The 27,241-nt window shown below is 38.9% G+C and overlaps 1 long non-coding RNA gene across 2 annotated transcripts in view; it reads right to left on the bottom strand.

Moving 5' to 3' along the window:
• Positions 1-27,241, bottom strand: part of LOC142411751 (uncharacterized) — a 79,330-nt gene that overhangs the window by 18,391 nt on the left and 33,698 nt on the right. Inside the window, exons 5-9 of one of the 2 annotated variants that reach the window (XR_012776257.1) lie at positions 18,301-18,376; positions 16,958-17,057; positions 16,547-16,724; positions 9,594-9,713; positions 7,605-7,798 (exon numbers count right to left, since the gene is read on the bottom strand). This is a non-coding gene — a long non-coding RNA (uncharacterized LOC142411751). The remainder of the gene's footprint in view (positions 1-7,604; positions 7,799-9,593; positions 9,714-16,546; positions 16,725-16,957; positions 17,058-18,300; positions 18,377-27,241) is intronic. The other variant, XR_012776255.1, reaches the window with a different exon arrangement.

The following is a 27,241-nucleotide window of genomic DNA, read 5'->3' as shown; positions in this document are numbered from 1 at the left end:
AAAGGTCTTTCAGAAACCCAAAGACAGATGGATTGGGTAATTTCTCTTCCCCTCCACAACGCACTGGAGGATGAGGCAAACTCCAACTGTCTTACTGGGGGAGGGTAGAAACTCATAATCCTTTAAAGCAAATAGTTAGAAAAACAGAAAGCCCCAAAAGAGTTCTCTTGTACACATTTATTAGCAAGACTAATCCTGGCCTCTTAGCTCCCTGATTATGCTTTTGAAGACTCAGGAAGACTGTTTCAGCTTTCCTGGCAGCCCACTGAAAACTGCCAAGATGAGGAACAACTAAGAAAGGCCATTTTAGTACCTAAAGTGGATGACAGAGGCAGACTTCCAAAAAAGTAAGACAGCGATGATGTAAAATGAAATGTGCTGGAGAGAGTTAATTCCCCCAGTAAACTACAAAAGCAGGCTGGTCTAGATCCAGCTCTGAGTCTTTTTGCTTCTGATCAGTCCTGTGTTGCCTTCCATTTTTGTACCTCACCAATCTAGTATTGTCTCTGTCCCTGCTCTTGACCATTCCCATTTAGCCACATCTGCCTCTGAAGTACAGACACACACATTCATGTGTATACACACGAACACCTCTCAGAAAATAGAGCTGAGGGTCTCCTCTGCACTGCCAACCACCCACCTTTCTCTGATCTATTGACTCTTGCTTGCCCTCAAAACCACTTTCTTCAAATTGGCTTTGTGGTGTGGACGTGTGCACAGCAGAGAAACCAAGTCAGGCTTACATAGTCCTAGACGTCCTAGCTTTGACGAATTACTAGAGGCTAACTTAACTCATGCTTGAGAATGAAATGTCCTTAGATACCTCATAAATAGTTATTTCTGTAATGAGCTTTTTATTTACAGTATCCCTACTGAAATCCTCAATGTTGCACTCCTGTGCACAAACAGTGAATTATTTTTCTTCACTTATTGTTTCTATGCAGACAAGCTGGCTACCAATTAGCAACATGAAGCCAGGCTTCTCAGTGGTGTAACATGTATTAATATGAAATCACAGTTGCATGGGTTTTCCTTTACAATTATCCTACATTGGGTGAGGGGAAGGAGAAATTAGACTTAGTTTCAGCTGCCATTAATTGAAAGGATTGCAAACATAGTGCATTAGGTCAAATATACAATTACTAACTAGAAAGTAAGTGCTTATACCTTTTGTGTGCTCACAAAATCAGTCTGATGGACTGCTTCAGCAGCAAGAGTCTTATTTATGCCCAGAGTGCACCACAAAGGATACTCTTATATTGCTCGGTTTTGATGGAAGAGAGCCTCAAAAAAGGCTGGAGGTGCAGACCGTGTTTACAGCCAGCTTACAGGGATGTAGCTTGTGCTGGTCAATCCCAAAAGCAGAAACTGTAGTAAAACTTCCTTTAGCAATTTACCTTAATCTAGTAACTGTATGATTTGTCCTGAAATATTTATCAGCTGGGTTTACTGCATCTACAAGAACAAATGTTTAAACAGGTTGCACTGGTTTAACTGAAAGGATTTTATGCAAAATTTTAGTTAAATTCATGCTTCTGGACAAGGTGCTTCTGTTTGCAAGCATGACCCAAAGGCAATATGATTTAGCATTCCCCAATAAAATGATTTAACTGGCTTCCATTCTAATTTGTCATTTTATCAGAGGCAGAGAAATCAAACAACAGGGTGGAAAGAAAGACAAAGGGAAGTAGGGGAAGAAAAGGAAACTGCTTCCAGAGAATGGAGCACAGTTTGTGTTTTGGTTTTATTAACCTAGACATATGATTAAGCTACATCCAGTAGAGCTGGAAAGTCAACACACAGCATTCATATCACCAGTGATATGTGCCTCACTTCTCCAGTGGATGATTAAATGGGTGTAAATATCCACTGGGCAATTTTTCAGTGTGACATTTCTGCCATGACTTTATCCAAAACACAGGGTATCAGCTATCAGGAAACGTGCCGCTTTCTAACACAAAGGCTTCAAAAAGACTCTATGGCATTCCAGATAGAGCAGGCATTTCAGTGATAGTTTGAGTGTGTAGCTTGCTCCATAGGGTTTTCATTCCCCAGAACCATATCATCGGAGAGCGGTGTCAAAGTTGAACATGCTACGAGAGATAGAGCCAGTCTGCAAACACAGACTGATTCGTGCTTTTCCTTGCACATGCCCTGCACAACTAACCATCTGTATATTCAGTGAGAGGAAAATAGAAGTGGCTGAATGTAGTCAGAACCTTCTCACTGCAGAAGGGGGAAAAAAATATTACCAAGGCAGCTGAAGCGGAGGGATTTCAGTTCATTAGATTTGTATTATTATATTCTTAAATGATTCCCAGAGAAGTGGAAAACCAGGCAAAATTATGACAGGCAAAGCCTGACTGCCATGCAGAGAAATCTAAGAGCCAGTTTAAATGCATCTGACCTATCTGGCATGTTGTTTGTGGCAACAGGATCAATAAGTCACCTTAATGCCAGGAGTGGGTGTTTCTTCAGATGAGTGGATTAATTGCTTGAATCCGATGATGCTTCTGTTAAGAAAACCTCTAGTCTATAAAATGATTAATGTGACTAATGTCAACAAGCTTGAGAGTCTATGTGTCGAAGGCAAACTCATACCTTCCTTTGCCCCATAATGTATTTATGGTCTTGTGCAGAGGAGGAAAACATTCGGTAAAGGAGAAAACTATAAATACTAATGGGCAAGCAACCATAGCAATTTCTTTTCTACCATGGTAAAATAAGAGTTTTAGCAGTTAATAGTGGAACTGGCCCATATACTTTAAAAGAAAGAAAAAAAGAGGGAAGAAAAAAAAAAGCTTCTCAATCCCCACTTTATCATAAGCAAAGCTGACCTTTGGGGAGAAAATCCTGGTTTTCTTAGAAGGGGACCAGCCTGGAATTTTATGAAACCATTGGCAGTGGTGTTTCTTATGGTAAACCATTGGGATTTTAAAAACAAAAGCCTGCTGTTCCATTGCAATGGCCTTTCTTAGTCAGATATTTTTTAAATTACTTTCCACATTAGAAGGCTTTGCTGATGAATGGTGTAAGAACGATCATGATTTGCTGGGCTACCAAATTCAGCCTTATTGGGATCAGACCACAGTGTACTTTGCAAACATATTTCTGCAGCAAAATAATCTAACAGAGGAAAACTGATGCCCCAAACATATTGTTTGACCCCCCTTGCAAAGCAAAATGATGTTCTCATTTCTTAATGGCAGGCCTCTGCCAAACTCCTGTAAGAACACAGGACATGGCAAGAACTTGAACCCAGCAGTGCTGAGATTTTTAAAGGATTAGAACTCTTAATGTTGGTTGTGTAGCAGCAACCAGTTAGCCGTGCAATGCTCTTTTCTCAACCCCTGCCTCATCACACTATACATTCCTGAAAAAAAACTACACAAGAACGTGGAATCCAAAGGAATACAAAACACTACAGCAAAACATTCACACACACTGCTTAGTCAGGAACAGTGCAGAAAATTCAAATAGGAAGCATTTTGGTAGGGTGGTGACTGCAGCTGAAAACCTTATCTAAAGCTCAGCAAAGAAGTGTTTTGTGCACTGCCCAGGGCTAAAAATTCATAATGGCATCTACCTCTATAGCAGAGTTTTTCCACAAAGAGATCTGAAAATACTATCCAAAAGAGGCTCTCTTCTGAGTCCTGACATCTCAGAAATCTCACCACTACTTGAGGACAATTTGTAGTTGGAAGGACCATGCCTTTACAAGAAGCTATTAAAATAGACAGTACCGTACTGGGTTTTGCTGAAAAGCAAATAAATTTCATAACCACTTTAAAAGTGTATCCACAATTGCTATTTGATATTTACATAGAACCTTTCACCAATTCAAAAAAATTAATCCTACATAGAACAAAGAGCTTTTATATCAGCTTCACAGAAGCATATGACATGTTCTCATCATGCACACGAACAAACAGGAAAGAACGGATTTATTGTGAACTGGGATTTTTGCTATAAATTAAAAGGCCGTTCCCTTTTATATGTCATGTGTATTTAATTTCACTCCATAGGGTAATCCGCTGAGAATTCAGGGAGTGCCAAGATCTACTTTCCCCATTCCTTTTATTTCCTTAGGCAAATATCTAGAATTAGAGACAGAGAAAAGATGAAAAAAGGGAAGGCCAAGGGAAATACAGAGGTCCAAGAAAGAAAGACCAGTCTAAACAAGGATTTTTCCTGGCCTATGCAAGCAGCACTGATTATTTATAACAGGCAAAGGCATCTGTCTTTGATTATGATTTCATGTATACTGTGGATGGTGGTGAGCTTACTGTGTGCCAGAGAAGACTGTCTGTCATCCTGCAGTATGAAATTCCAGTGAGAAAAACTAATCTCTCTCTCAGGGAGAGACTTCTACCTTTGACTAACTGAAGGGCAGACGGAAACAGCTTTTATGCCAGGAAAAATAAAACTGCAAGCTATTACAGAATGTAAGGAAATCAGATTTAATTTACAAACAAAAGATAGAGTCAAAGCGCATACATTTTAAATAAGTATACTTGAAAATGTAACTGTTCAAAGGCGTTTCAACCAGTTTAAGTTTTGCAAAACTTAAGAATCCGTATGATAGAAAAGATCAACTTTCTTTTCTACAAACCTTTAGTTGGTAGGCTACAAATAGCCTTCAGTTTTGTGTTATTTGAGAAGCATATGCACAGTGGCCTTAGGGAATAAAAGCAGCTTATGGGCCCAAAAAGGCACGAGGTAAGTACAGCACCAGGATGCACGCAAGACGCATGTAAATCTGCAGAGTTAACTGAGAAAGGCACTCTACCATCTCTCAACTCATGACAAGATTCTTCAGTCTAACAATCTATTAAGCTGGCATGTAAAACATTAAACGTGCTGAATCTGTGTATTATAGTCACTTTCAATGAAAACTAGAAACAGCTGAACCTCTCCAGCCAAGCCAATTCACAAGAAGTGGAGATAATAGCAAGCAGAAGTACCTCGCAAGCAGAGGATTTTCTCAGGCTGGAAAATGGGTGCTATTTCAGTGCTGTCCCTCTCGAAATGGTAGAAAATTACATACTACAATGACAGCAGTAAGAATCATCAAGATATGTGACATGTCACAGTCTGAACAAGCACTCTAAGCATTTGTTTCCTTTCCTAGGGCCGAGGGAAGCAGCTTCCAATTAGCCATTCTTGTCATTCAGGACACCCCATCTGTATCTGAAATCAAACGAGCAAAGCGTGAAAGTCTTCAGGGCTTCCTTCTTCTCATTGCCAGATACATCAGAAAGAAGCTTCGCTTGCTCATCTCTGCTCCATCAAGACCAGATCTTAGGCCTCAGTTACAATCAGAATCTCTTTCCTGCCTTAAAAAAAAGCCACCAACCAACCTAACTGCACAACCAATAGTGCCAAAAAGGACATCTGCTGATTTGATGGACAAGCTACGGTTCAGAGTAGTCTGAAATCTGTACAGCTTGTCAAGAGGCAAGGAGCTGACAGCATTTTGTTGACACATTTCCTCAAAGTAATGTGCAGACTTACAGATTTGATTCTGAAATATTCTGTATTTGACTGTTGCCAACTGATAACAACATGTCACAGGCACTGAAACTCCATCTTATCAGTTTCTCATCAGCTTGAACAAGCTAGAAGGAAGGCGTCTATGTATTTTTTAATTGTGGTTGCAGGGTAATTATGGAAGTTTATCCACTGGAGCAGAATTCTGTCCAAGAAAAGCTGTTTTACTGATTGAGTGGCTACATCTGGTAAAATATTATATCAAAACTCCAAAATCACATTAAACTATTTTTCTCATAGTAGCTACTATTTTACAGCTCCTCATTTAACACACTCCATTAAAAACCAGAACATAAATCCCTGGTACAATAACAGAACTACGGTCACTAATCACCACTGGATTTCTTTAAATAATAGAGCTTCAGGCCTGAGCCTATACTGTTGATGTGACTGGGATTTTTGCCATTTCAGTGCCACTGGAGTGGGATCAGACTTGGAGTTGGTTAGTTATAATAATAATGAATGATAATTTCTAGCAGGCAGCCTGGGTTAGCAGGGAAGGCTGTCACATTTCTTTATGTACCTGACATTGCACTGAGAAATTACTATCGTTGCACGAGCTGACTGAGGGCAAGTATTATAAAAGAAAATGTCAAACTAAATCCAAACTATTTTCTTATTCTCCCACCTCACCTCCCTCTTTAAGAGCTTACTTAACCCTTCCGATTTTATTTTCAGACCACAGCATTTCCTAGCCTCAACACCCCTGCCATTTTCCAAACCACCCCCAACATTTCTGTCTTTTAATTCTGAAAATGGAGGAGGAAACTGCTTAGAAGATTCATAAGTACAGGGCATAAATACTGAAGCCAATGTTTATTCATTTATTATTATCAGTGATTTCTGTGAAGGATGTGACACACCCAGAACCCCCAGTTTGTCAAGAAAGGCTGTTCAACATTTTAAGAATGTTAGGCCCCTCAAAGTGCCCCAAAAGGGGCACTTTAAGACTAAGGCCACAAAATTCCTAATGGCATTTAAGTATTTTAAAGAATGCTCTGTGTAAGTGCATTGAGTTTGCTTTGCACATTTTCAAAATCTTGACTTTATATTACCTTCTTCATTGATTTCTGTGTGAGAGGAGAAACCAAACGAAGCATCTGTTTCCTTCTTCAACACAAAGTCCCAGCAGGAGGAATACAGCATTTGTTTTTTGGAAGGCCTAAGCTGAAAGGGTTTTATCCTTTTGGGTATATAAAAAGATCCTTTCTCAGAGGACACAGATAAAATTTCAAAAGCAGCAGCATTGGCTTCTCAGACAATAATGAACAACCCCAGCTACCCCAGGAATTCATAGTCTGCTTACAGACTTGCTGTGTGTGGCAAAGCCAAGTACAAACACAGCTTCCAGATCTAAAACCTGGGGCTGAACAACTAAGAGGTTAAATGTCGGTCTCTAGAGAAAGCGAAAGGCTTAACAGTGGTGGAGTACCTTACTTGCTGCCAAAGTACAATGATAAGGCTGCTGAAAAAAGGAGAAAAACTAAGCAACATTATCAAGTGCACCCCCATTTAACAAAGAGCAGGCAGAGAAAGTTTCTCACGCTTGTACTTTTACCTTGCTAATTCCTTTATTTATTTGTTCCTTTGTAATCTCTGATACTCAAAAATGTTTAAGACTTAACGTGGCGAGGCAAACATGACAAAAACTAGGAAGTGAAAAGCTGATATTTGGGAGGGTGGGTTAAATGCCCTAACCTTTCAGCCAAGTCCAAGAATCAGGCCTGGCCTAGGTCTCTAGAGAAAACATATTTGTGGTCTCTGTGGACACAAACACGTGTTTCAGAGTACCACGCCACATGGCAATAGCAGTAGTCTTGGTGGAACAAGAGCTCAAGGAATGGAGTACCGAGAACATCGTGGGTCAAGACGGTGGCAAAAGCAAAGAAAATATGTTGAGAGTTGTAGAGGACATCCCCGGGCACAGGCTCAGCTACCTGCTGCCGCCCAGACGCCACGAAGGGAGGCTTTTCTAGCGCACTCAACTCCACTGCTCTGCTTTCTGCTTGCCCACAACTGCAACTCCTTCAGTGATGTACCAAGTGACTTGTTACCTGTTGTGGCTATAAAAGCCAACACCTGGGCCCTGGAGAAGCTGAAGTTCACTTCTTGTTCACCCTGCCTTTTCGCTGCTGGGGCGGGGGGGGAACAGGAACTGCAGTCTCCGCTCCCCTTCTGCCACTGCCTCCAGGCTGCACCTGTGAACCTCAGTGTTCATCACCAGTGACCATGAGGCAAATTTTGTGACCTGGAATAAAAAACAGAGCGAAAGCCAGTCTCAGAGACCGTGCTAGGACATAAAAGTGTTTCCAGTCACCGTCAGTCTAGTCTAGATCAGAAGCTGTGACCACACATTCGCTTTCTACGCTATCCTGTTCCCGCAGGTTTCTCTGTGCTATGCTGCATTAATGAAGAGTCTGGCGCCCGCCCACTTCTTATGACTGGTGATCCCACTCATGAAAATTTGCACCTGGCAAGAGAGGTATGGCTGTCTCTCAATAAATTAGATGCCCCCACACCCCATTTTTTTTCTCTAAGTAGAGTTGCTTAAGTGAAATCCCTCACTGAAATATTACACATTTTCTTAAATGCAAAAGTTTGGAGGTACTCCATGGGCAAATGCAAAATAAATGTGAACTCAGATTCAAAACTAATATTCATTGTTACTCATAAGAACTTAAAAAATCCCACATCTTTGTATGATCCTCTATTTTTATATATTTACATAAGCGGGAATGTCACCAGACTCACTAGAGTTAACTAGTTGATCTGAAGTGATGCTTTTGATCAGTGTAGCTTTAAGGAGTGTATTTGCATTTCTGCTCAACTGAACACTTAAGAAAAACTATTTTAAAAAACGTTGTTTGCTATACCAGTCTCACTAGAATGGGAGCTACAGCGATAAAATTTCCATTATGCTTAGAGGCATCAGTGATCAGTCAATGGGACAGAAGAACTGGGAACTGCATTTTTAAGCAACATATCTTAGTTATTTCTCATTATCTTTAATGCGGACTTTGTGCAAGAGAGGGAAGAAAAGACATGTGGTTTCAGCATCACAGATATACCTGGCTTGGAGTAGCAGAAATACAAAATAAACATCTAGCCATTCAATCAATTTTAAACTAAACAACCCCATGTCTTTTAAAAATGACTAACTGCATTTAGTAAAATATCACTCAAGTTTGACTATACTGTAACATTCGAAATTGGGTGAATTTTTATAAAATTGGGTGAATATTTATGCATGACTCATAAACCCCCTGGAAATCAAAGCTAGCTACAGAAACAGTGACATAGCTACACCAGCATTTCAATTTCACCACTACCATAATGAGCTTTAATTATGTAATTATTTCACACTTCAGCTGATTTGTACATGTTGTTCATGATCCTAGCAGCCATAAGAAGTAACGTATGAGGAATGATAAGGCTCTGTCCTCAAAGCTAGACGTCTGCAAGTAGGAGGAACAACAGGAGGATTTTCTTAGGAATCTTGTCAGAGTTGAAACATCATTTCCCTGCAAGATCATAACAATTCTTACCAGGTTCAATCTTGCACTTTCTGAATATTCTCTTTCAACAGGATGCACCCCTGCTGAGGCCTGAGCTAGATTAGTTCTCCACACTAAGATTTACTGAACCGTTGTGATTAAAATTGGTGTTACTGAAAGCTGGAAGCGCATAGACAGTGGAACCCAATTTGAGGTATAACAATGAATAGAAAACAAGGAGAAGATGCTTTTCATTGCATTAGGCATATTGAAGACTGAAGATTTATTGCATACCATACTCTCCGGAAATGATCAGTTATTCTACTTAGGTTTAAAAAATTGCAATTGTCTTTGCAAAACAAATCATTAGATTTGCATACAATCATACTGTGTAGCCACATGAAAATAAATTATATTTTCTGCTTCCATTTCTGTTGCAGATTTAATTGATGTAACAGTGCAGAAAACTGAGACAAAATTTTATTTCTTCTGCCTTTTAATTACCATCTGCTAACATAAGATTACATTTCTTAAAGTGACTGGGTCTACCTGCCAGCTGAATTTTTCGCCTGATTTCCTCAAGCTCTGGCAGCTGCCTTCATTATTGGTGAAAATGGCACGGCAAAGCTAGCATGAAAAATGAGGCTAAGCACCTGTCACTTCATTTTTCTGCAAAGAAACAAAGAAAACACATGAAACTCTATGCTCTGCACCATCTATACTCAGCAAGAATTTGCTGCAAAAAGAATAAAGCATCAGTTTGTTCTTGCATAGAGTAAGAAGCGTGACATATAAAAGCACTTCTAGCAACCTACGTATTTATGATAATCAGAAAAGATAAATCTCCAAATAAACAATACAAGGAAATAAAACAAAGAAAATTGTGCATACAATTTCCTCCGTAATCACTGACTTTCTTCTATAAATAGAATCATTCCCTACATACGGGCTGTTTGGGGATAAGAGCGTTACTAGTGAACTTCACCTAGCAAGTGATAGAGTCAAGCTTCTTATTAATTTCCTCTATAGCACAAAGAGCCTCCTATTAAAGCATGAATCAGCCAGGTACTAAGCACATTAAGCCCATGAGTAATCTCACTGCAGTCACAAGTGTTTGGATGCCTTAATGTTTTCTAGAATTGAGCCCTTGATCCCTATGGAAGATAGCTAAGATTTGGTGCTTTTCAAGCCAATGCCTGCCAGAAAAGGTAATCGTCTCATCAGAACCAGATATTTGAGCATCCTTTGAAACCTGTCAGCTTTCATGAGTGGGAGAACTCACCTGAAGAGAACCCAAAGAATGGAAAGTATGGAGGAGGGCAAAGAAAAAGGCATAAAAAGCACATTATAACAGCTTGTTTCTACCGAATTTTCTGCTTCATCACAAAATAAAAATGGTTATGTCAGCTGCTCTTTTCCCAAAGCAAAATAACCAGTTCAGGATGCCTGAAGCAGTGCTGATGTAGTTAAGCTAAAAACAGGGCTAGATTAGAACCTAAATACCTATTTACTCAGGACTCCCAAACTCAGGGTGAGCATTTTGGCTAATTTGCACCATGGTCTCCTCTGCACCCTCCTCAAAGTACAGAGCTACAGCAGTGGCGCTGATTTCCTGGGAGGAACAAGAGTGGATCCATGAGATAATTCCTTTAAATGAGTGCAAAAATAAGGTGAAGAAATACGGGTAGCTTCTGTTATGGCTGAGTCATAACCTGCTTTGTCCAGCATGTGGAATATCTAGAACCACCTGCTACTTAGAACAACTTTTAGCTCTGCTTCAAGTACACCAATTGCAAACTGTGATGGCTCTTAAAAAAATGCACTGCACAATAAAAAGGACCATATAACTACTGAAGTAGTGAGAATTTTCTGGGCAGGAGTTCCGAGTATTGCTAGACCACAGAGGTAACTAAATTGTGACACAAGATCTTGCCAATTTTGCTTGGAGATAATTTTCTGTCAGGCTGGATGTATAGAGCAGCACTGCCTGCTTTGCACAGTGACAGTTAAGTCCTGCCAATGTAAAAAAAAAAAAAAAAAAAAGCAGAATATAGATTTGCTGTTTCTGCAATTGTTTTTTCTACATGTTCTTCCGCCACCTCCTTTCATGCCCATTATCTTATTTTCTGCCAAATTTTGAGGGAGTGTCTGCAGAAGATTTTGCTGAAGTGTGACAGGAACTATGAATGATCTTAATTTTACAAACGGTCCAGCAGCTGCCTAAAGGAAAAACCTCCGGTTGTCAGATGCAGAAGTTTGTTTATACAAGGTCACGAAAGGACTGTGATGCAAATCTAAGCAAATACTTTTAAAGAAATCTCAAAGTATTTTTTCCAATCAGAAAGACCCTCGTTGCTCCTATTGTAATCTTTATTTCAGTATCTCTTTTTTTCTAGCAGAGGCATGTAAAACATAAAGCCTTAGATTCTGGAGATACTTGGGTTAGTTCCATGTTACTATAGTCATCCTCTAATCCAAATGATCCATGAGAAGCCAAATTACCAACTTTGAACAAAAGTTTGAAGTTCTGTCTGAAAGGCATCCAAAATACTCATTCTGTGAGATTCAGTTTTTGTACAAAACTGAAGTTGTCCTGTTTTCCTTTGGAAGTGAACATGCATGTGTCCAAAGATGGAATTTTTTCCCTCTGCTTTGCCAAAAGAAAGATTTTAGAAGGAAAAACCATAGAGAGATCTGCAATTTCAGTCATGCTGGAATGAATAGAGGAGTTTATGGGATAAATATATACTTTATTTCATCCATATTTATGGAAGCATAATTGACATTTTTTTCATGAGAGACTTTGATGAAATGCACTTGAGTGTCTAGCGGGAAGCATGAGGAGTTTTATTGGTTTAATTCTTTTAAAGACATTTCTAATTTTTATGAGACTAAGACTGAAATATTGCATCAATTATTAGTGTATTTCCAAAGAAATCATTAGCAGTATATTTTAGCACTTATAGCAGTGAAGAGTTCAAATCAGGGTCAGATAATAGCAATGCTATGTGGGCTGTTACTAACTTCACTTTTATTGCAGTCTCTTATAATTAGCACGTTAAAATACAAGTTCCAGTGCCTACGCTGAAAAAAAAAAATTAAAATAATCTGTTAGCAAGTGCCATGCTGCAGTAATCTCATCCAGATTTGGAACATTATATATGGCCTTGTCATGTAAAGGCCTTGATCCTTGCACATTTCTTCTAATAAGCAAGGCAGGATTTGGTCACTATTTTGGGTGAGAAACTGGCAAATACAGATGTTGCAGGAAACAGAATTGGTAGTTCAATAGGTGGCACTCTTCCCTTGGAGTTCATACTGAACCAAAGCACCAGCATGTTATTAAGCACCAGAGATGAAGTAGATACTAAAGAGAGACTTTTAATCGCACAAGGTCAAAGATCCCAAAGTATCTTTTCCAGAGTATTAGTGGTAATCTTAGCCTGCTGCTCAAGCTTCCCTTTTGGTAGTCACAGCCCATCAGATTTCCTCTTGACACTTCAGTAGGGTAAGGAATTGTGTGGTTTGTGCAGCCCAATGCTGCAAATGACAAAAGGGTTGAGTTTCCTGAGCAGGAGACACCTGCAGTTCAGGTTGCTTAAACCAGGACGATACTAGTACATGCCTCCTGGAGTATGTAACCACTTCCAAAGCTTCAGGGTTTAGTAGATGAAACCCTTAGTGAAAAGAAAGTTTTGTCACAACTATTCCTTATGAGTGAACACATCCCTGTGTGGATTCTTTAACTTATCCCTTATGGCATGACTTACATTAATTTTTAATTATAAAAGGAAAACAAAATCAATATATTCATTTTGTTTATATATCATCCAGCCCTCAGCACAAGAAGGACATGGAGCTGTTGGAGCGAGTCCAGAGGAGGGCCACAAAAATGGTCCGAGCGCTGGAGCACCTCTCCTACGAGGACAGGCTGAGAGAGTTGGGGTTGTTCAGCCTGGAGAAGGGAAGGCTGCAGGGAGACCTTATAGCAGCCTTCCAGTACTTAAAGGGGGCCTATAGGAAAGATGGGAACAGACATTTTAGCAAGGCCTGTTGTGACAGGACAAGGAGCAATGGTTTTAAACTAAGGGAGGGCAGGTTTAGACTGGATTTAAGAAAGAAATTTTTTACAATGAGGGTGGTGAGGCACTGGAACAAGTTGCCCAGAGAGGGAGTGGAGGCCCCATCCCTGGAAACATTCCAGGTCAGGTTGGATGGGGCTCTGAGCAACCTGATCTAGTGGAAGATGTCCCTGCTCTTGCAGGGGGGTTGGACTAGATGACCTGTAAAGGTCCCTTCCAATCCAAAGCATTCTATGATTCTATGATATTTTTCCAAAAAACCCACCCCAATCTCTGAAAAGAAAGTCCAGATTATTTTAAAGATATAGTAAGTAAATAACTCACTTTTCAGAAAGAAATATGAAAATGTTCGAACTTCTGTCACCACTTATAACATAGAAGCATGCAGTTGGAAATGCACGGGGTTGTTTATCCTAATGTACAAGGTGGTCTTATGCATTCCAAAGTTAAACACCGTGGACCAAGTCACCACCTATAGGCTTCTGCCAATCTTTAAACCAATTTCAATATGGCAGCTTTTTATCTGTAGACTTACCATATTCAGAAAACCTCAGTCTTCATGTATAACGCAACAAACTTAATGAACAGTCATTTAAGCCTTGAGTCTTTAAGGAAAAGTTAGTAAAAAGTGTATATATATATATAGTATGTGTACTTAATTCAATTTGGAGGAAAAATAATCAAGTTTTCTTTGTGCTAGCTAAATTGAAGGTAAGCAAATGCCTCCTGCTTCTTGTAGGTAAGGTTCAGCAAAGCTCCAATACCTATAAATATTATCTGGAGGCTCTACTACATCTGAGTTTGGGCAAGGAAAACCCAGATTACTTTGTGCATTGCAGATCTGTGATAAATATACAGTCAATACAACTACAATGAAAAAAAAAAGGTCAGAAGAAATTACCACTAGAATATTAGCAAGAAAAACTGTGGTTCCACTGGAATGGTTTTCTGGATGAGAAAGGTAGCTTGCCTTTTTTTTTTTAATTATTATTTTTTATTTATTTTTCCACAGTGGCTTCCCAACCATGAAAAAATACCACTAAGTGTTAAGGCCTAGATTTTTGTTTTGTTTCATTTTTAAGTGTTTTGGCATTTTGCAAATCTTTTTCACTTTTTTAAGAATTTTATGTCAGAATACTCCAAACATGGCTATCTACAAGACAAAGAAAAAAAATTACCAGAGTTCTTCAGCTGATGAAGTAGATCCTTTGGGAAATGAATAGCCATATGTTTGAAGCCAGAAGGGACAATTCCTATCATCTAGTCTAACTGCTATATAGCACAAGCCAAGGATCGTCTTTCAATTATTTCTGGATCAGGTCCATAGTTTCAGACTGAGCTATAGTAGCTTCTTCATAAGGATGCTCAGGCTTTGTTGAGGGAAGTTATTCAGCTCACTATTTACGAAACTATTGCTACCCCTAAAGCCAATGTTCATTCCAGTCTTAACTATAGCCCTCTATATCCCTATGAGGGATCATGCCACAGAGCAAATCTCCAACTTCTTGCTTACATTTCCACCCTGTTACTACTGCTAGGCTTTCATTATCCACCGGTAAAACATTTCTTTTATATGACCACTTTACCCTAATACTGGCTGAGGCTTACTGCAAAACTACGGAGCTCCAAAAATAGGAGAAACTATACTCTTCTCAGTTATATAGACCTTTATTCCATACGGCGTACTTAAAATCTCAACAAAGAGATGGTATATTAACAAAAGGTAAATTGTTTATAGTTGGTCCTTTGACTAGATCTGTGGTTTAATACACAGAAGAGCTGAAGGACTGACCCACCACACTCTGGTAGTTGACATAGCTCTGCTGACCTCCCTTTCCCAACCCTAATATTAACCAAAGTTTTGGCATTCCATGACACTTTCCTGACTACGTTCATGTTTTTGTAGAGGTACAGCTCAGATTCTGAGCTAGCAATGCAAGGGAACAGAAAGCCAACGTTTTGCTTTCCCCAGAGGATGGCCAGAGCATTCTTTAACTCTCTTTCTGGAAGATAACAAAGTCAAGACTTGGTTATTTTGAGGTATATTAGAGGGCTTCCTTGTTGGAATATCAGAGGGTATATCACCCACTTCCTCTAACCAAGCCCCTAAATTGCAAAAACTGACCTAAAACATTCCACTGAGACACCAAGAGAAAGCTGACCAACATTCTGACAAGTATCAGGTGCAGTCCTTTTGGTTAGATAGGAAATGTTCAGATATACTTACAGAACGCGCTGAAAGTGCAGTGTGAATATCAAAAAGCCAAGGTCTTTTAAGTCATTTGCTGTCCATATGCAACATCCTTATCTAATATCAATCCAGTCTTTCCCAGAGAAATCAATATTAGACTGTGTGCTAAGTTCATATTTTATTAACTACTCCATAAAGCAGAAAGTGCATGTGTTCAACTAAGCTCAACCATTTAATGTCATTTAAAGGTGATGAAATCTTTTAGATCCAAAACCTTTCTCAGCATGCTACAATTTTACACCAACTATGGGAAAGTTATTGATAAAAAGGATAGAAGGAGGATGCAAGATTGCCCAGGTAATCTGAGAGGATACTATTTCAAACTTATTTTCTGCCTTCATAACATATGTGGCATCACGAAAAGAAGCAGAAAGCAGGACTTATTTATGCACTGTTACACTGATAATCTGCATTACAGCCCAGCACTGTATGTAAAAGAATAGTCTGTCTCAAGCAGCACAGCTACAAAACTTTGAGTGGCAAACTGCATTTAGTAGACTGCTGGGAGGTCTGTGTAAACAATAATAATTTATGTCAGGACTTATGTTAAGGGTCATTGTGTTTTTTTAGCGTAATGATGTTAAACAGTTTGACTTTTTTATTAGTAGATAATATATTAGCAATATTTAATAACTAGTTATATTGTAGTCCTAGGACAAATTCATCACTGGGAAAAAAAACCCCACAATTGTCTAAGATTTCCAGCCAGCTCATTGATATAAAAGGTACTTTGGGAATAAAACAACTTCTGTAGTAATTCGATCTTATAGCATACTACACTGCATATAAAGGTATATATAAAAAAATTTGCAGAAAGCTGTACACATGCTCATGTCTCAGCAAATCAGAGTGAGGTTACCTTCTAAAACCAAGCCTTTTCAGACGTCGAGTGAAAGCCAGCAAAGACCAATCAACCAGTTGGCAATTTTTGGAGCAGGACTCCTCTCCTCTTCAACAAAGAGATCCATTTACTCTTTCTTGATACATTCCTTATTAGGTATTCTCTCACTGTGATAACTTCATTTTTTTGCCATGCCTTTTTTCCCCAAGTACTTCTGAACATGAACCACATGATAGTACATTATTTGACATCTGCTTTTTATCCACAATCAGTTATTGACTCAGTCTCATGGAACACAAGCACAGAAACACCTCAAGCTGCAACCTACATGTAGTCAACTCAGGTTAGCAACCAGAAGAGCCACCAACAGAGCCCCACCAGGAGCATGCCTAATGTCACACAACAGTTTGACAGGATCAGTGCAAGAGTTGTCAAATTTTGGCTTGCAGCTTTGTGCAGATCCATAAAAATTGTATTGTTGCTGTGATGGGTCTTCATATTTTCAGCTGATAGAGACAGAGAAAATAAAAAATGAGACAATCCACTTTTCCATAAAAGCAGAAATATGCCCTCCCTTAATGTAGCTATACTGTATTTGCACTCCTCCCATCCAAACCAATTTTTTAAGGTGATGCATACTGCAAATCCAAAAAAATGGCAGAATCCTACCATCAACTTTTGAAGACATAGCACATTATTCTCACTGTTTTTTAAGTATTGAACTGTTAGATTTGCTCACAATAGACGGATTGTATCTTGTCAGAAGTCTTGGTCTACTTCTAAAAACACTGTTGATTGGAGAGGGAAGACTTTAGTTTTTGCTTCTAGAATGAGCACAGCTGTGGCCCAAAAAAACATAAAGTGGAGATACAATTAAATTAACTTTGAACATATTTCTTTTCCATCCCATCTGCTATTGAAGATCTCCTCTCCATTACACCATCCTGCTCATCCCATTTTCCCCATCCCTAACTTCTTTCCCCGTTTCCTTTACTTGTTCTTTCTCCTCACAACATGCCCTTCTTGGCTAGATAATCACCTTTTCATTTCTCAATGACTATTTCTCTGAACATTCAATGGAGGTGATACTCTCTTCCCAAATCCTCCCCCCCCTCCCCCCCCGCCAGCTTTGACCCACTTCCATTTTAATTTTTTTTTTTTTTAATCATTATTTTTTGATACTGGGCTTCTCCTAGACCATCTTCATGGCAGCACTGATTATTTCATCTGTCCTTCCCAAACGTTTCCAACAATCAGCCTTTGATGCTGTCCTCAAAGAGCAAACTCTATATTTGAAGCTTTTTTCTACTTCTTTCAGGCTTTATATCTTCTCCATTCTTCACTGCTTAAGGCTCTGTGCTTTCAGCTACTTTTTTTCCTGAACTTCCATACTTGTTTCAGCCTGGCCCATCAATTTTATGCAATTAATGTAAATATATTTATAGTCCTCAACTCAAATCTGGTCTACGTTATAAGTTGTGTACATGCAACTATGGTAGTTCCAGAATACGGGGGAAGTGAAGCTATAGTATATTGTCTTTTGCTATAGAGCAGTTCAAAGGTAGAATATTCTCCCTGATTCTGCTACTACTCCCTTCAAATAAGAACTCAGCTTCACTACTTCACTAAAGATCACAAGACTCAGACTTTACCAGGAAAGCCCACATTTTAACAAAGCAAAACCAGGATAAAATCCCATGATGGGGAACTCTACTTTCCTTTTGCAGTACTGGATACTGCAGGTTGTCAGAAATGGAAAAAGTCCCATGTCCTGGATGAAAGACATGTGAACCAATCTGGGAGTAAACACCCAATCCAAGATACCTAGTCATCTCACCACACTCCTATATTTTTATTTCCTGCCCTCCCCCGCCCCTTCCCTGCCAGAAGGCTTACCACTATTTCCATATTGTCACTATGACTCTCGCTCAGACCAGGATTAATTTTATCTAACATGACACTTTAAAGCTCCCTTTCTTAATTGCTTCTTCCTTCACACAGTTTAATTGTGCTATCCCTTCAAAACCCCTCAGTAGGAACTCTCTGTTTGTCATCAGGCAGATGCCAGCATAAGATTCTTACCTCTCTGTCCTTATATTATTTCTCCTGTAAGTAACAAATTTAGAAGCATGCTGTTCAATCCCAATAATACAAATTCCTGTAATGCAAAATATTATTTAGCACAAGTTTCCTCACTGTATATATAGGAAGCTTTACTCTTCTTCTGTTGACTCTTAATAGACATTAACATTAACACAAACCTTTTCCATACACCCTTCAAGTGTATGGAAAAGTGTATTCTTCTATCAGAATTGCTCTGTATTTATACTAGTACTGCTTTTAATTTACGTCTCTGTCTTCTCTCACTCAAGTCCAACCTCTGCCTTGCTTGCTATCTATATGCAAGTCACTTTACACAGTTCTGTAAAGCTTTATCTCATTATTCTGTCTCTCACTGTTGAGCATTTTCAGACTCTCTGTGTGAAAGATGAGATATAAAAATAAATTGAATTGGAATACATGATGCTAAGTCCTGAACTTAAACAGACTACACTCACAGTGCATATGTAATTTGACAGCTACAGGCTATACTTCCATGACATACATCAAAAGGATTAATGCAAGGGAATTAAAGTTGTAACCATTCTGGGTAGTCTGACCAAGACATTAGACTCATGGCCATATAATCCTGCGTTGTTATTAACCAATCTGACAAAGAAAAACTGGGGTGATTATTACAATGATTACTAGTCACACTGTATGCCAGAGCCAACCTTCAAAGTTCAATGCTTCTGGAAATGTTCATGACTTCTGTCCACCATATCCAGGTAGCATCCAGGCAGCTGTCTTAGCTGCCTTCATTAATAAAACATGAGAAAACATTTGTAAACTTATAGATTGCTGTCAGACAAAAAAAAAAACCAAACAAAAAGCCCCCCACAAAACACCACCACAATAGGATGTTTTAGAGAATTTCTAAACAGGAAGGCTATGTAGCATGGAGCTTTGGGTGTCAGCTTTGATAAAACTGGACAGAGTAAGGGAGAAACTGTTCGTTAAAATTTTCATTCTAAGGAGAAACAGGAAAGATGGAAATACTAAAGATGTAATTTGACATAAGGAAAAGGGAAGGCTCCATCTCACTTTGTGGGTCTTAAATCCACAGAATTTGTTTGTTTCTGCTTGTTTTCCATTGGTATTTCAATGCCCTTAAAATAGGGAGGACATAAAGATATAAGAAACTTGATGCATCAAATCCTGTAAATATGATTACTCGAACATTAGAAGAACAGAAAGTATTACATCCCATATCAATGTTTACAGATTTAAGATTTAGAATTGTTTCACTTTGAGGCAAAGCAATAAAAAAATACATCATGGGAATCAATAGAAGTCATTCCAATTGCTCTAACTTTAGTTAACTCTCTCTGTGCAAAAGCTGTGGCTTTGAAACTGCATCCCTCCATGTGGCTTTTAATCACAAAAATAAAGTAGTACTAAACTGACACGAAGAACAAACAACGAATATGGGGGTTTTTTAATTACAAATACATAAATCATTATGATCTGAATCCATCTGATCAAAATTAAATCTGAAATGGCTATAGTGGCTTTTTTTTTTTTTAATTAAATAATAAAAGAAAAGTTAAAACTTCTCAGATTTTAAATTGTGGACATACAAGACTCTCAGATACTAACGCCTTTGTGAATGTTCAGTTTCACAGTACCCCTTTTCCTGCACTGACTGTAATAAGATTTAAACTTGCATGCCTGCTTATTAGTCTGCTAGAAATTCAAGCCCTGAAATCTACATTAATTCTTGAGTATAGGGAAAATTATTTTTGACTGCAGTGAAGCTCAGAAATGTAAATACGCAAGGATTTTTTATTTTTAAACACTGTGAAAAAAAAATATTAAGAAAGCCTTGTGTGTTTCTTAGTAGAGCTGAGGCATGTATTGTATTTCCTGAAACCAAACAGCCTGATGAAGTCTAATGACATGTTGCACACGATCTGGTCCTTCATCATTTCATGTAGATCAAAAAGTATGGTTGGGGGTTATTCCATTTCAGGATTTAGATTGTAAAATATAGATATTTTTATGCAGAAAAAACACCTGTTTCCACTTCTTTTTTCTTACTCAACACAGCATCAGAGAGTGATGTTTTGTTTTTGTTTTTTTCTCCCTCTAGACTCCTGTAACATAATATTGGTAAAGCTGTCTAATAATGTAGGAGGAATTTAGCTAAGAGCAACAGCTGTTTTGAAGTGGATTCAATGCTTTCATTGAATCTCCACTAAAAATAATTCAACTCAGGTAAAACTTGACATCTTACCTCAAGCCTTCATTTAGAAGTTAGTTACCCACAAGCTCATAGATGTGAAATCCTTATGGTATATCTTGAACAATCTGAAATAGAATAGATGTTTTTAAAGAGAAACAAAGGAAGATTATGTACAAATGGGAAAGTAGAAACATTCTAGGAATATTTATTGTAATTATCAGCCAATTTTATATTTTAACGATCTAGCTTTAAATTAGAGAGAAGCATAAAACACATGCTATAAAGCAGCAATTCCATTTGTTCCACTAATAAGTTGCAACCTGTTTCCGTTTTACGAGCGTGCACATAAATGTATTCAGTTAACATGAATTATGTATGCATGCCTGAATGTTCATGAACCATTCCTAATGGCTTTAGGTTATTGCAAATCTGATATCCCAAAAGTAAGTTATCCCTAAGTACGTATGGAAGCAACAAACTCAGCCCTGTGCCACGTTTGTCTATTTCTGCTTAAGAGCGCCAAGGAAAAGCAATTTGAAACTTCAATTCTGGTGCTGCAAATGGGTGGCCTTTTAGTTTGCCCAAGAGTTGCTTTAAGCAAGATGGAATCTTGTCTCCAGAGTCATGCGTGCCACTGAAAACTCCTGCCTGCTGGATTTACATAACCGTCTGACAGTTCCCCATAGAGAGATGAAAGAATCTGGGGACATTTAGATAAGAAGGAAAGATGGTCTGGGGAAGGAACATGATAAAAGAGCACTATGCTGCTTGGACAAGTTATGTTAAAATATGCCTGGGATTTGTAAATAATGAAGCACAACCTGAACTAGTTAGTTTCTAGACACAAGGTATTATTATCATCATCATCTCCCTTTTTAAAATTGACTCATTTATTTTGTAACCTGAGTGCCGAAAAGAGAAAGTTTAAGAAATTAATCCTTGAAATGAGCATTCAAGACAATTTATACATATTCCTGGTCCTCTACAATGACTTGGGAGGTAACCCTAGCCTTAGTTTTGCTCTGTGCTGCATGCACCTTTCTCCTGTCCACAGAGCTGCTCTATCCTCCAAGAAGCAGATTGGCAAGAAGCGTTCACAAGTAGTACAAACCAGAGGAATACTATTTAACAATAACATTACTAACAAAAGGCAAATTGTCCTAGATGATATGTAGAAGCTATATCTGAATGAATACGGGAATGAGAGTAAAGGACATGGATTTACACCCAATCTGTGGCCAAGCCATCCCTTCCTGGGAGTAACATCCCCACCCCGGCAACTCCCCGCTGCAGGAGGAGGTGGGCAAGCCTCAGCTTCCCATCTCCCCTCGCAGCCCAGACACACTTGCTGGTAGTGGTCAGCAATCAGTCACTACTCCCATGAGCAAGGCTGAAGGAGAGAAAGACTTCTGTTAGAGACTTTCTCTGGCTATAAGTATTTCTGGACCTTGACCTAAAGTCATTGCCTCCCCCTCTGTGTTTATTATTTCACACTCTGATGGGATGAATAATGGAGTGTTTTCCAAAGCTAAGAAACACCCACTTGCTCTCAGACAATGATGAATATAGATGTTAAACTCAAAAAGTACCAAACAAACAATTCCCATTGCAATCCTCCTTGCACTCACAAAAACATGGGCATGGGGAGTGTCCCACTTCTAGAACTCTTCTGCACAAGAGATCTGTTTTCTTAGGGCTTGTCCACATAATATCAAACAACTTTTATCATTGTTAAAGAAAAGGAATAACAGTACAGAATAGACTACTGGAGATGCTATTGTAACCAATGTACTTCCTTTAAAACACAAGAGGCTTTTATATATATATGTATATAAAAGAAAAAAAAAGAGCCTCGATCCTAACATACAGCTTGTCACAGGCCAAAACAAGAATATAAAAGAACAGTCAGGAATTTTAATTATGCAAAAGATTATTTGACTGGTGTGCGGGTGTGACAAAAAGGACAACAGAAATGCCACAGACAGGCAGAATTTTAGAAAGAAACTCCAGATGCAGACTGGGCAAATGTGGGATGCGGCACTGAGAAAATCCTAGACCGAGCTTTTGAGTCTGAGTACCAGCTGAAAACAATCTCCTGTTGTTTGATCCTCCTATGCTCAAGGAAAAGGTACTTGGCACATCTTTTTAAATAAACAGGATTACATGAAAGACGTTTGTCTCCAACATCGAATTCTCCTTCTAACTGGAACAAACTTGTGAGACTGAATGCTTGACTAACTCAAAACCAGTTATAATGTTTTTTTGAAAAGCCTTTCAGTATTCTCGTTAACAACATATGCACCCTGGCAATAGGCGGTCACTGTGTTTTAGCAGTTCAAAAAAATACAATTTCAAATTGCAGTTTTACCAGGAAGCTGTAAAAACACCCATTCTAAAAGTAACCATAAAGTTTGATAACCCATTACGCTAAACAACCTTTCTGGGGGCTAATCCATGCTGATGACTCAAGACATACAATCTCTTTCCTAAAAACCTGATTTCTGGCACTGGAAATAACTGCACAGCTCTGGGATATGCTGACTCCGGTATTAAATATCAAGAACTTTAAACACAAGATCTGAGTTCTAATCAAGCAGCTATGTATGTTTAATGTAATTCTATCACTCTAAAGCACAATCTCGCCTTTCTTTGAGGAACTTGGATGAAGGACAGATCCAGAGCTATATTCTATGGAACAACCTGTGATACTTCTGTGTAACATGATGAATTATACAACCAGAATTCTGAATTTATTGATCACATAACATGAAAAAGCAAGCGTATTTAAGGTCATGGACTTTTCCTGAGAGGTCAACTAACTAGCAAAATATGCTGGCAGTTGCGTTTTACTATGAAGATAATTTCTCCAACCATCTAGCCATTATTTTTAATCACCACAACACGCATATGAATGAAGACAAGTATAAGAATTAATATCAGCAATGCTTATGCCTGGGAGATGACTTGGCTCTATGCATTTTCAGACAGAACACACGGCTAAGTCACCAGCAGCAGCAATGCCAAACTTTATCAACTTAGTGAGGGCAAGACAGGAGCTGCCTGGCGGAATAATACCAAAGGTTCACCTAATTCATTTCCCATCTCCAACTAGGCCCACGATCAGATGCTCTGGAGGAAAGGACGAGTATCCTGGCTAATTTACTTCCACGTTAAATGTCATCTATGTGTCAAGTAATAGCCAAGAGGAGTGGCAGGGCCCACGCCATATGTACCTTCCCTGTCGGGCAGCCAGGGTCCTCATTACACTTTCCAGTGGCTGAGCTGGGCTGTACTCCACGCAGCTGCATGCGTTCCTGCCTTCTTCTCAGCTTCATATTTCTATTTGATTTTGTTGACTCTATGGAAATGGAGCCAACTTTTCTGCCAGTTTTAATGGATTTCACCCTGAAATCAATAGAAAAATGCCCATCTATAATAGCTGCCAATTTAGTTCCTAATCCGTATTATGCCAGACAGGAAGTTTCTTTGGCTCCCTTACTTCGAGGGGAACAGTAAGAAACACAGAAATGAAAAAGGGTAAGATTTATCTAGGAGGTGGCAGCAGCTAAACTGCTTCTGCTAATGCAGCTGCTGACATTTCCAGCCATTCAGTGCATTCCTCCCTAGGGAGAATAAAGCTGAAAGAAACTACTTAGTATGAAACTACTGGATGTCCATTAAAAATCATTCTAGTGGTGAAGATGAAGAGGCTCATTGGCAAAATACTCCTTGTATAAATCTAAAAACAACATTAAAAGTCATCCAAAAAGCAGACAGTTAAATAGATTCTTTCACACTGAGAACCAGCAGTATGGGAGACTAAAATGGATTCTAGGAAAAAAATTACTTTTGATTTAAACCACTGATAAAGAGATTTCCCAGTCAATGTCTGCGTAATGCTGCAGAGAATGATTTTTTGCACAAAACCCCATGAGATGCTAGAAAATATGATTCAAAGAAGAGCTTTAGAAGCAGAATTCAAAGAATTTGTGAGGATGCCAGATCACTTTTTTATATTACCACCTGTTATAGAGGATAACAGAAAGAAAAAAAAGCTTTATTCTAATGAAGGATGGGATTTAAAGGTTCTCTCTTTATTCAAACAGTATGGACAATTTGGGATCTGGGATGGTAGCAACATCTGATGCAAATGAATTTATTACGAAATTAATGGAGCCATGGCAATTTAAAATAATCCAGAATGAAGTTTCCTCAATATATTTTGAAGATAACTATACCTATGGAACATGGTAGATAGTTTTAAGAAAGGAAGCTTTGTGAGGCAGCTGCCAACAACTGTATCTTACTCCAATGAATGGGAATATACCAGACGTCTCTCTGGGCTTGACAATCCCTGTGAACATTTAGTAGTCATTCCATAATCCTGTTCCTTTATGCACACACTTCTGTACGGTAACCCCTCAGGATCCAAATCAAGGCCAATACTTGAGTCCCCCAGGCTCTGTACAAAACAGTGACAATTCCTGCCCCCAGAACTCCAGAATTGCGAGCATACCTATATATTAGTCTTGTTTCCAGTTTAGCTCTGGGAATGGGCAAAGACTGCATGAAATAGGAATGGACAAATGCTCCACAGGTGTCCTATTTTACCTTCAAAGCAGATACCTTGGTCACGTCTATAATTTATGTGTTTTCTCCCCTCTAGATACTACAGACACAAGCAAGGCAATGCATTCCCTGATTTAACCAGATTTTCTAAGGGCATGGTTTTATGTGGTGCTCACTGACCTCCCACTTCATTTGAGTTCACTGCATACAGTAAGGTTATGTGAACTGCACTGTTAGATTTAACACTTTTGTTTCAGATTCGTATCCCCTGTTCACCACCTCCATAGCTGGACAGAAAGTCAAGACTTTTACCGCATTATAAAAGCTGGAAAGAAAGATAAGTCTTTTACCTTGTTATATAAGCCTAAAGTGAAAAGCCAAAAGAAAAAGACATAAAAACTAAGTGGGAATCTTTGTCAACTTCTGTGAATGCCATTTAAGAAAACCGAACAGAAAATAGATGTACATGGAGAAGAAGGCTAAGGAAAACATTTCAATTCATTTTCAGCAAATCTGGTTTTCTACTTTTCTGTTGAAATGAAAGCACAAGTGGCAACAACTCCATGCCTACGCTTGTTATTGCCTACTCAAGAATCAAGTGCTCTTTCAGTCAAGACTTGATTGTTGGAAAGAAAATAAACTGTCAACTGGTGAGGCTTGTTATCAAGCTGGAAAGTGAGAAAGGGTTGCTTGCTGCTGCTAGTTTTGGGATTTCATCAAAATGGCTTTTAGAAGCACATTCTTTTGCTGTAATCCTTAAAGTAGTTCTCCTGGAGGAATACCATGCAATGAGGTCAGAGTCGGAGCACCCCAGGCTTGGTTTTCTTCATGCTCTCATCCCTGTAATTGAGACAACATGGGCCAGCAGAGAAAAAAAATGGGATTCCAGAACCTTCAGTTCTTCTCTCAGCTCTGCCAGTGCCCTGTTTTTACACCACAGGAAAGTCACTTAATCTTTCTGTTCTTCAGTTTTACCATCTGTAAGACATGACTGATTTACCCTTTTAATGACACGCTAGGTGGTCTCAGATCATGTCTATTTCCACAAGTTAACTTGCAACAGATTATTTGGCATTTGATCAGACCTCATGTTCTCTGTCCCCTGCAAATAGCCTTGTCTGAGCTGTAACACACTTCTGTTCTCTGGGCAGCAGTTGCTCTCTTTGTGTTTTTCACAACACCTATCTCTGGAATAGGATAAATGAAGAGGGATGCTGGGGTTTTTTTTTTCATATCTCAGCTTTTCACATATCACCATATTTGTAGCATTATACAAACATTACAAATGTCCCTGATTTTTCTGACACTTTGCAGCTTTAAAGACTCTGTGAGGTTTCCTTACATGTTCAGAAAAGATTGTACAAGAAGTGTTTGCTTTCTCTTGGCAGCCTTCCAAGATTTTCAAAAGCAAATGCTAAATGTGGGGATTAAATAATGCCTAGGTAAGACCCTTCCACACTTCCAGAGGTGATGGGGGAGGGTAACGCACACCCTAAAACAAAACAAAAAATGCAGAAAATCCCAATTTCCACGCTTAAAGCACAATCTTGGTCCTGCAAAGTGGGCTTGTATAAGTGGCTGTCCCCACATTAACGGAATGAAAGGAGTAAGAGAGAAACACAAGTACAGGCAGCTCCTGCAGTCACTCATGAAACTACATAACAAGAGTAATTAGTCTTAGTAATAATCTGAGTTACCTTTTAAAACGTGAATGCCTTCAAATCATTGCAATTTCTTTAACACAGATCAAAGAAGCACACAAAGGACATCAGAACCAGTACCCTCCTGAAGCATCAGTTCACAGCATCTACTTTCAGAGAAAATGAGTTAAAAAGAAAAAGAAATGGAGGGAAAGGGAGAAGGGAATGAAATGGTAATAATCCCAGAATGAAGAAATATATTCACCCTCTTTGATGTCTGAATTAGAGCTGGTTAGGGAATTCTAACAGGACGTGTTTTTGTTGGGAAGTGCCAATTTGTTGAAATAAGAGTATGTCATGGAAACCTCTATTTCCAGAAATCTCTACTGAACAACAAGCAGGCACAATGGAAGAGTGCCTGATTGCCTGCCAGGCTACCTCTCCAACTGCTGCAAAAGCTTGAGTTTCCATGGTCTTAAACTCTGGGATTGCCCTATTCTGCAAACAGGACTAAGCCTATAGACCCTAC

Source organism: Mycteria americana, chromosome 6 (assembly GCF_035582795.1).
Source record: "Mycteria americana isolate JAX WOST 10 ecotype Jacksonville Zoo and Gardens chromosome 6, USCA_MyAme_1.0, whole genome shotgun sequence".
NCBI lineage: Eukaryota > Metazoa > Chordata > Aves > Ciconiiformes > Ciconiidae > Mycteria > Mycteria americana.
Note: the sequence above shows the minus strand (reverse complement) of the source record. Positions and strands in the feature narration are given on the sequence as shown.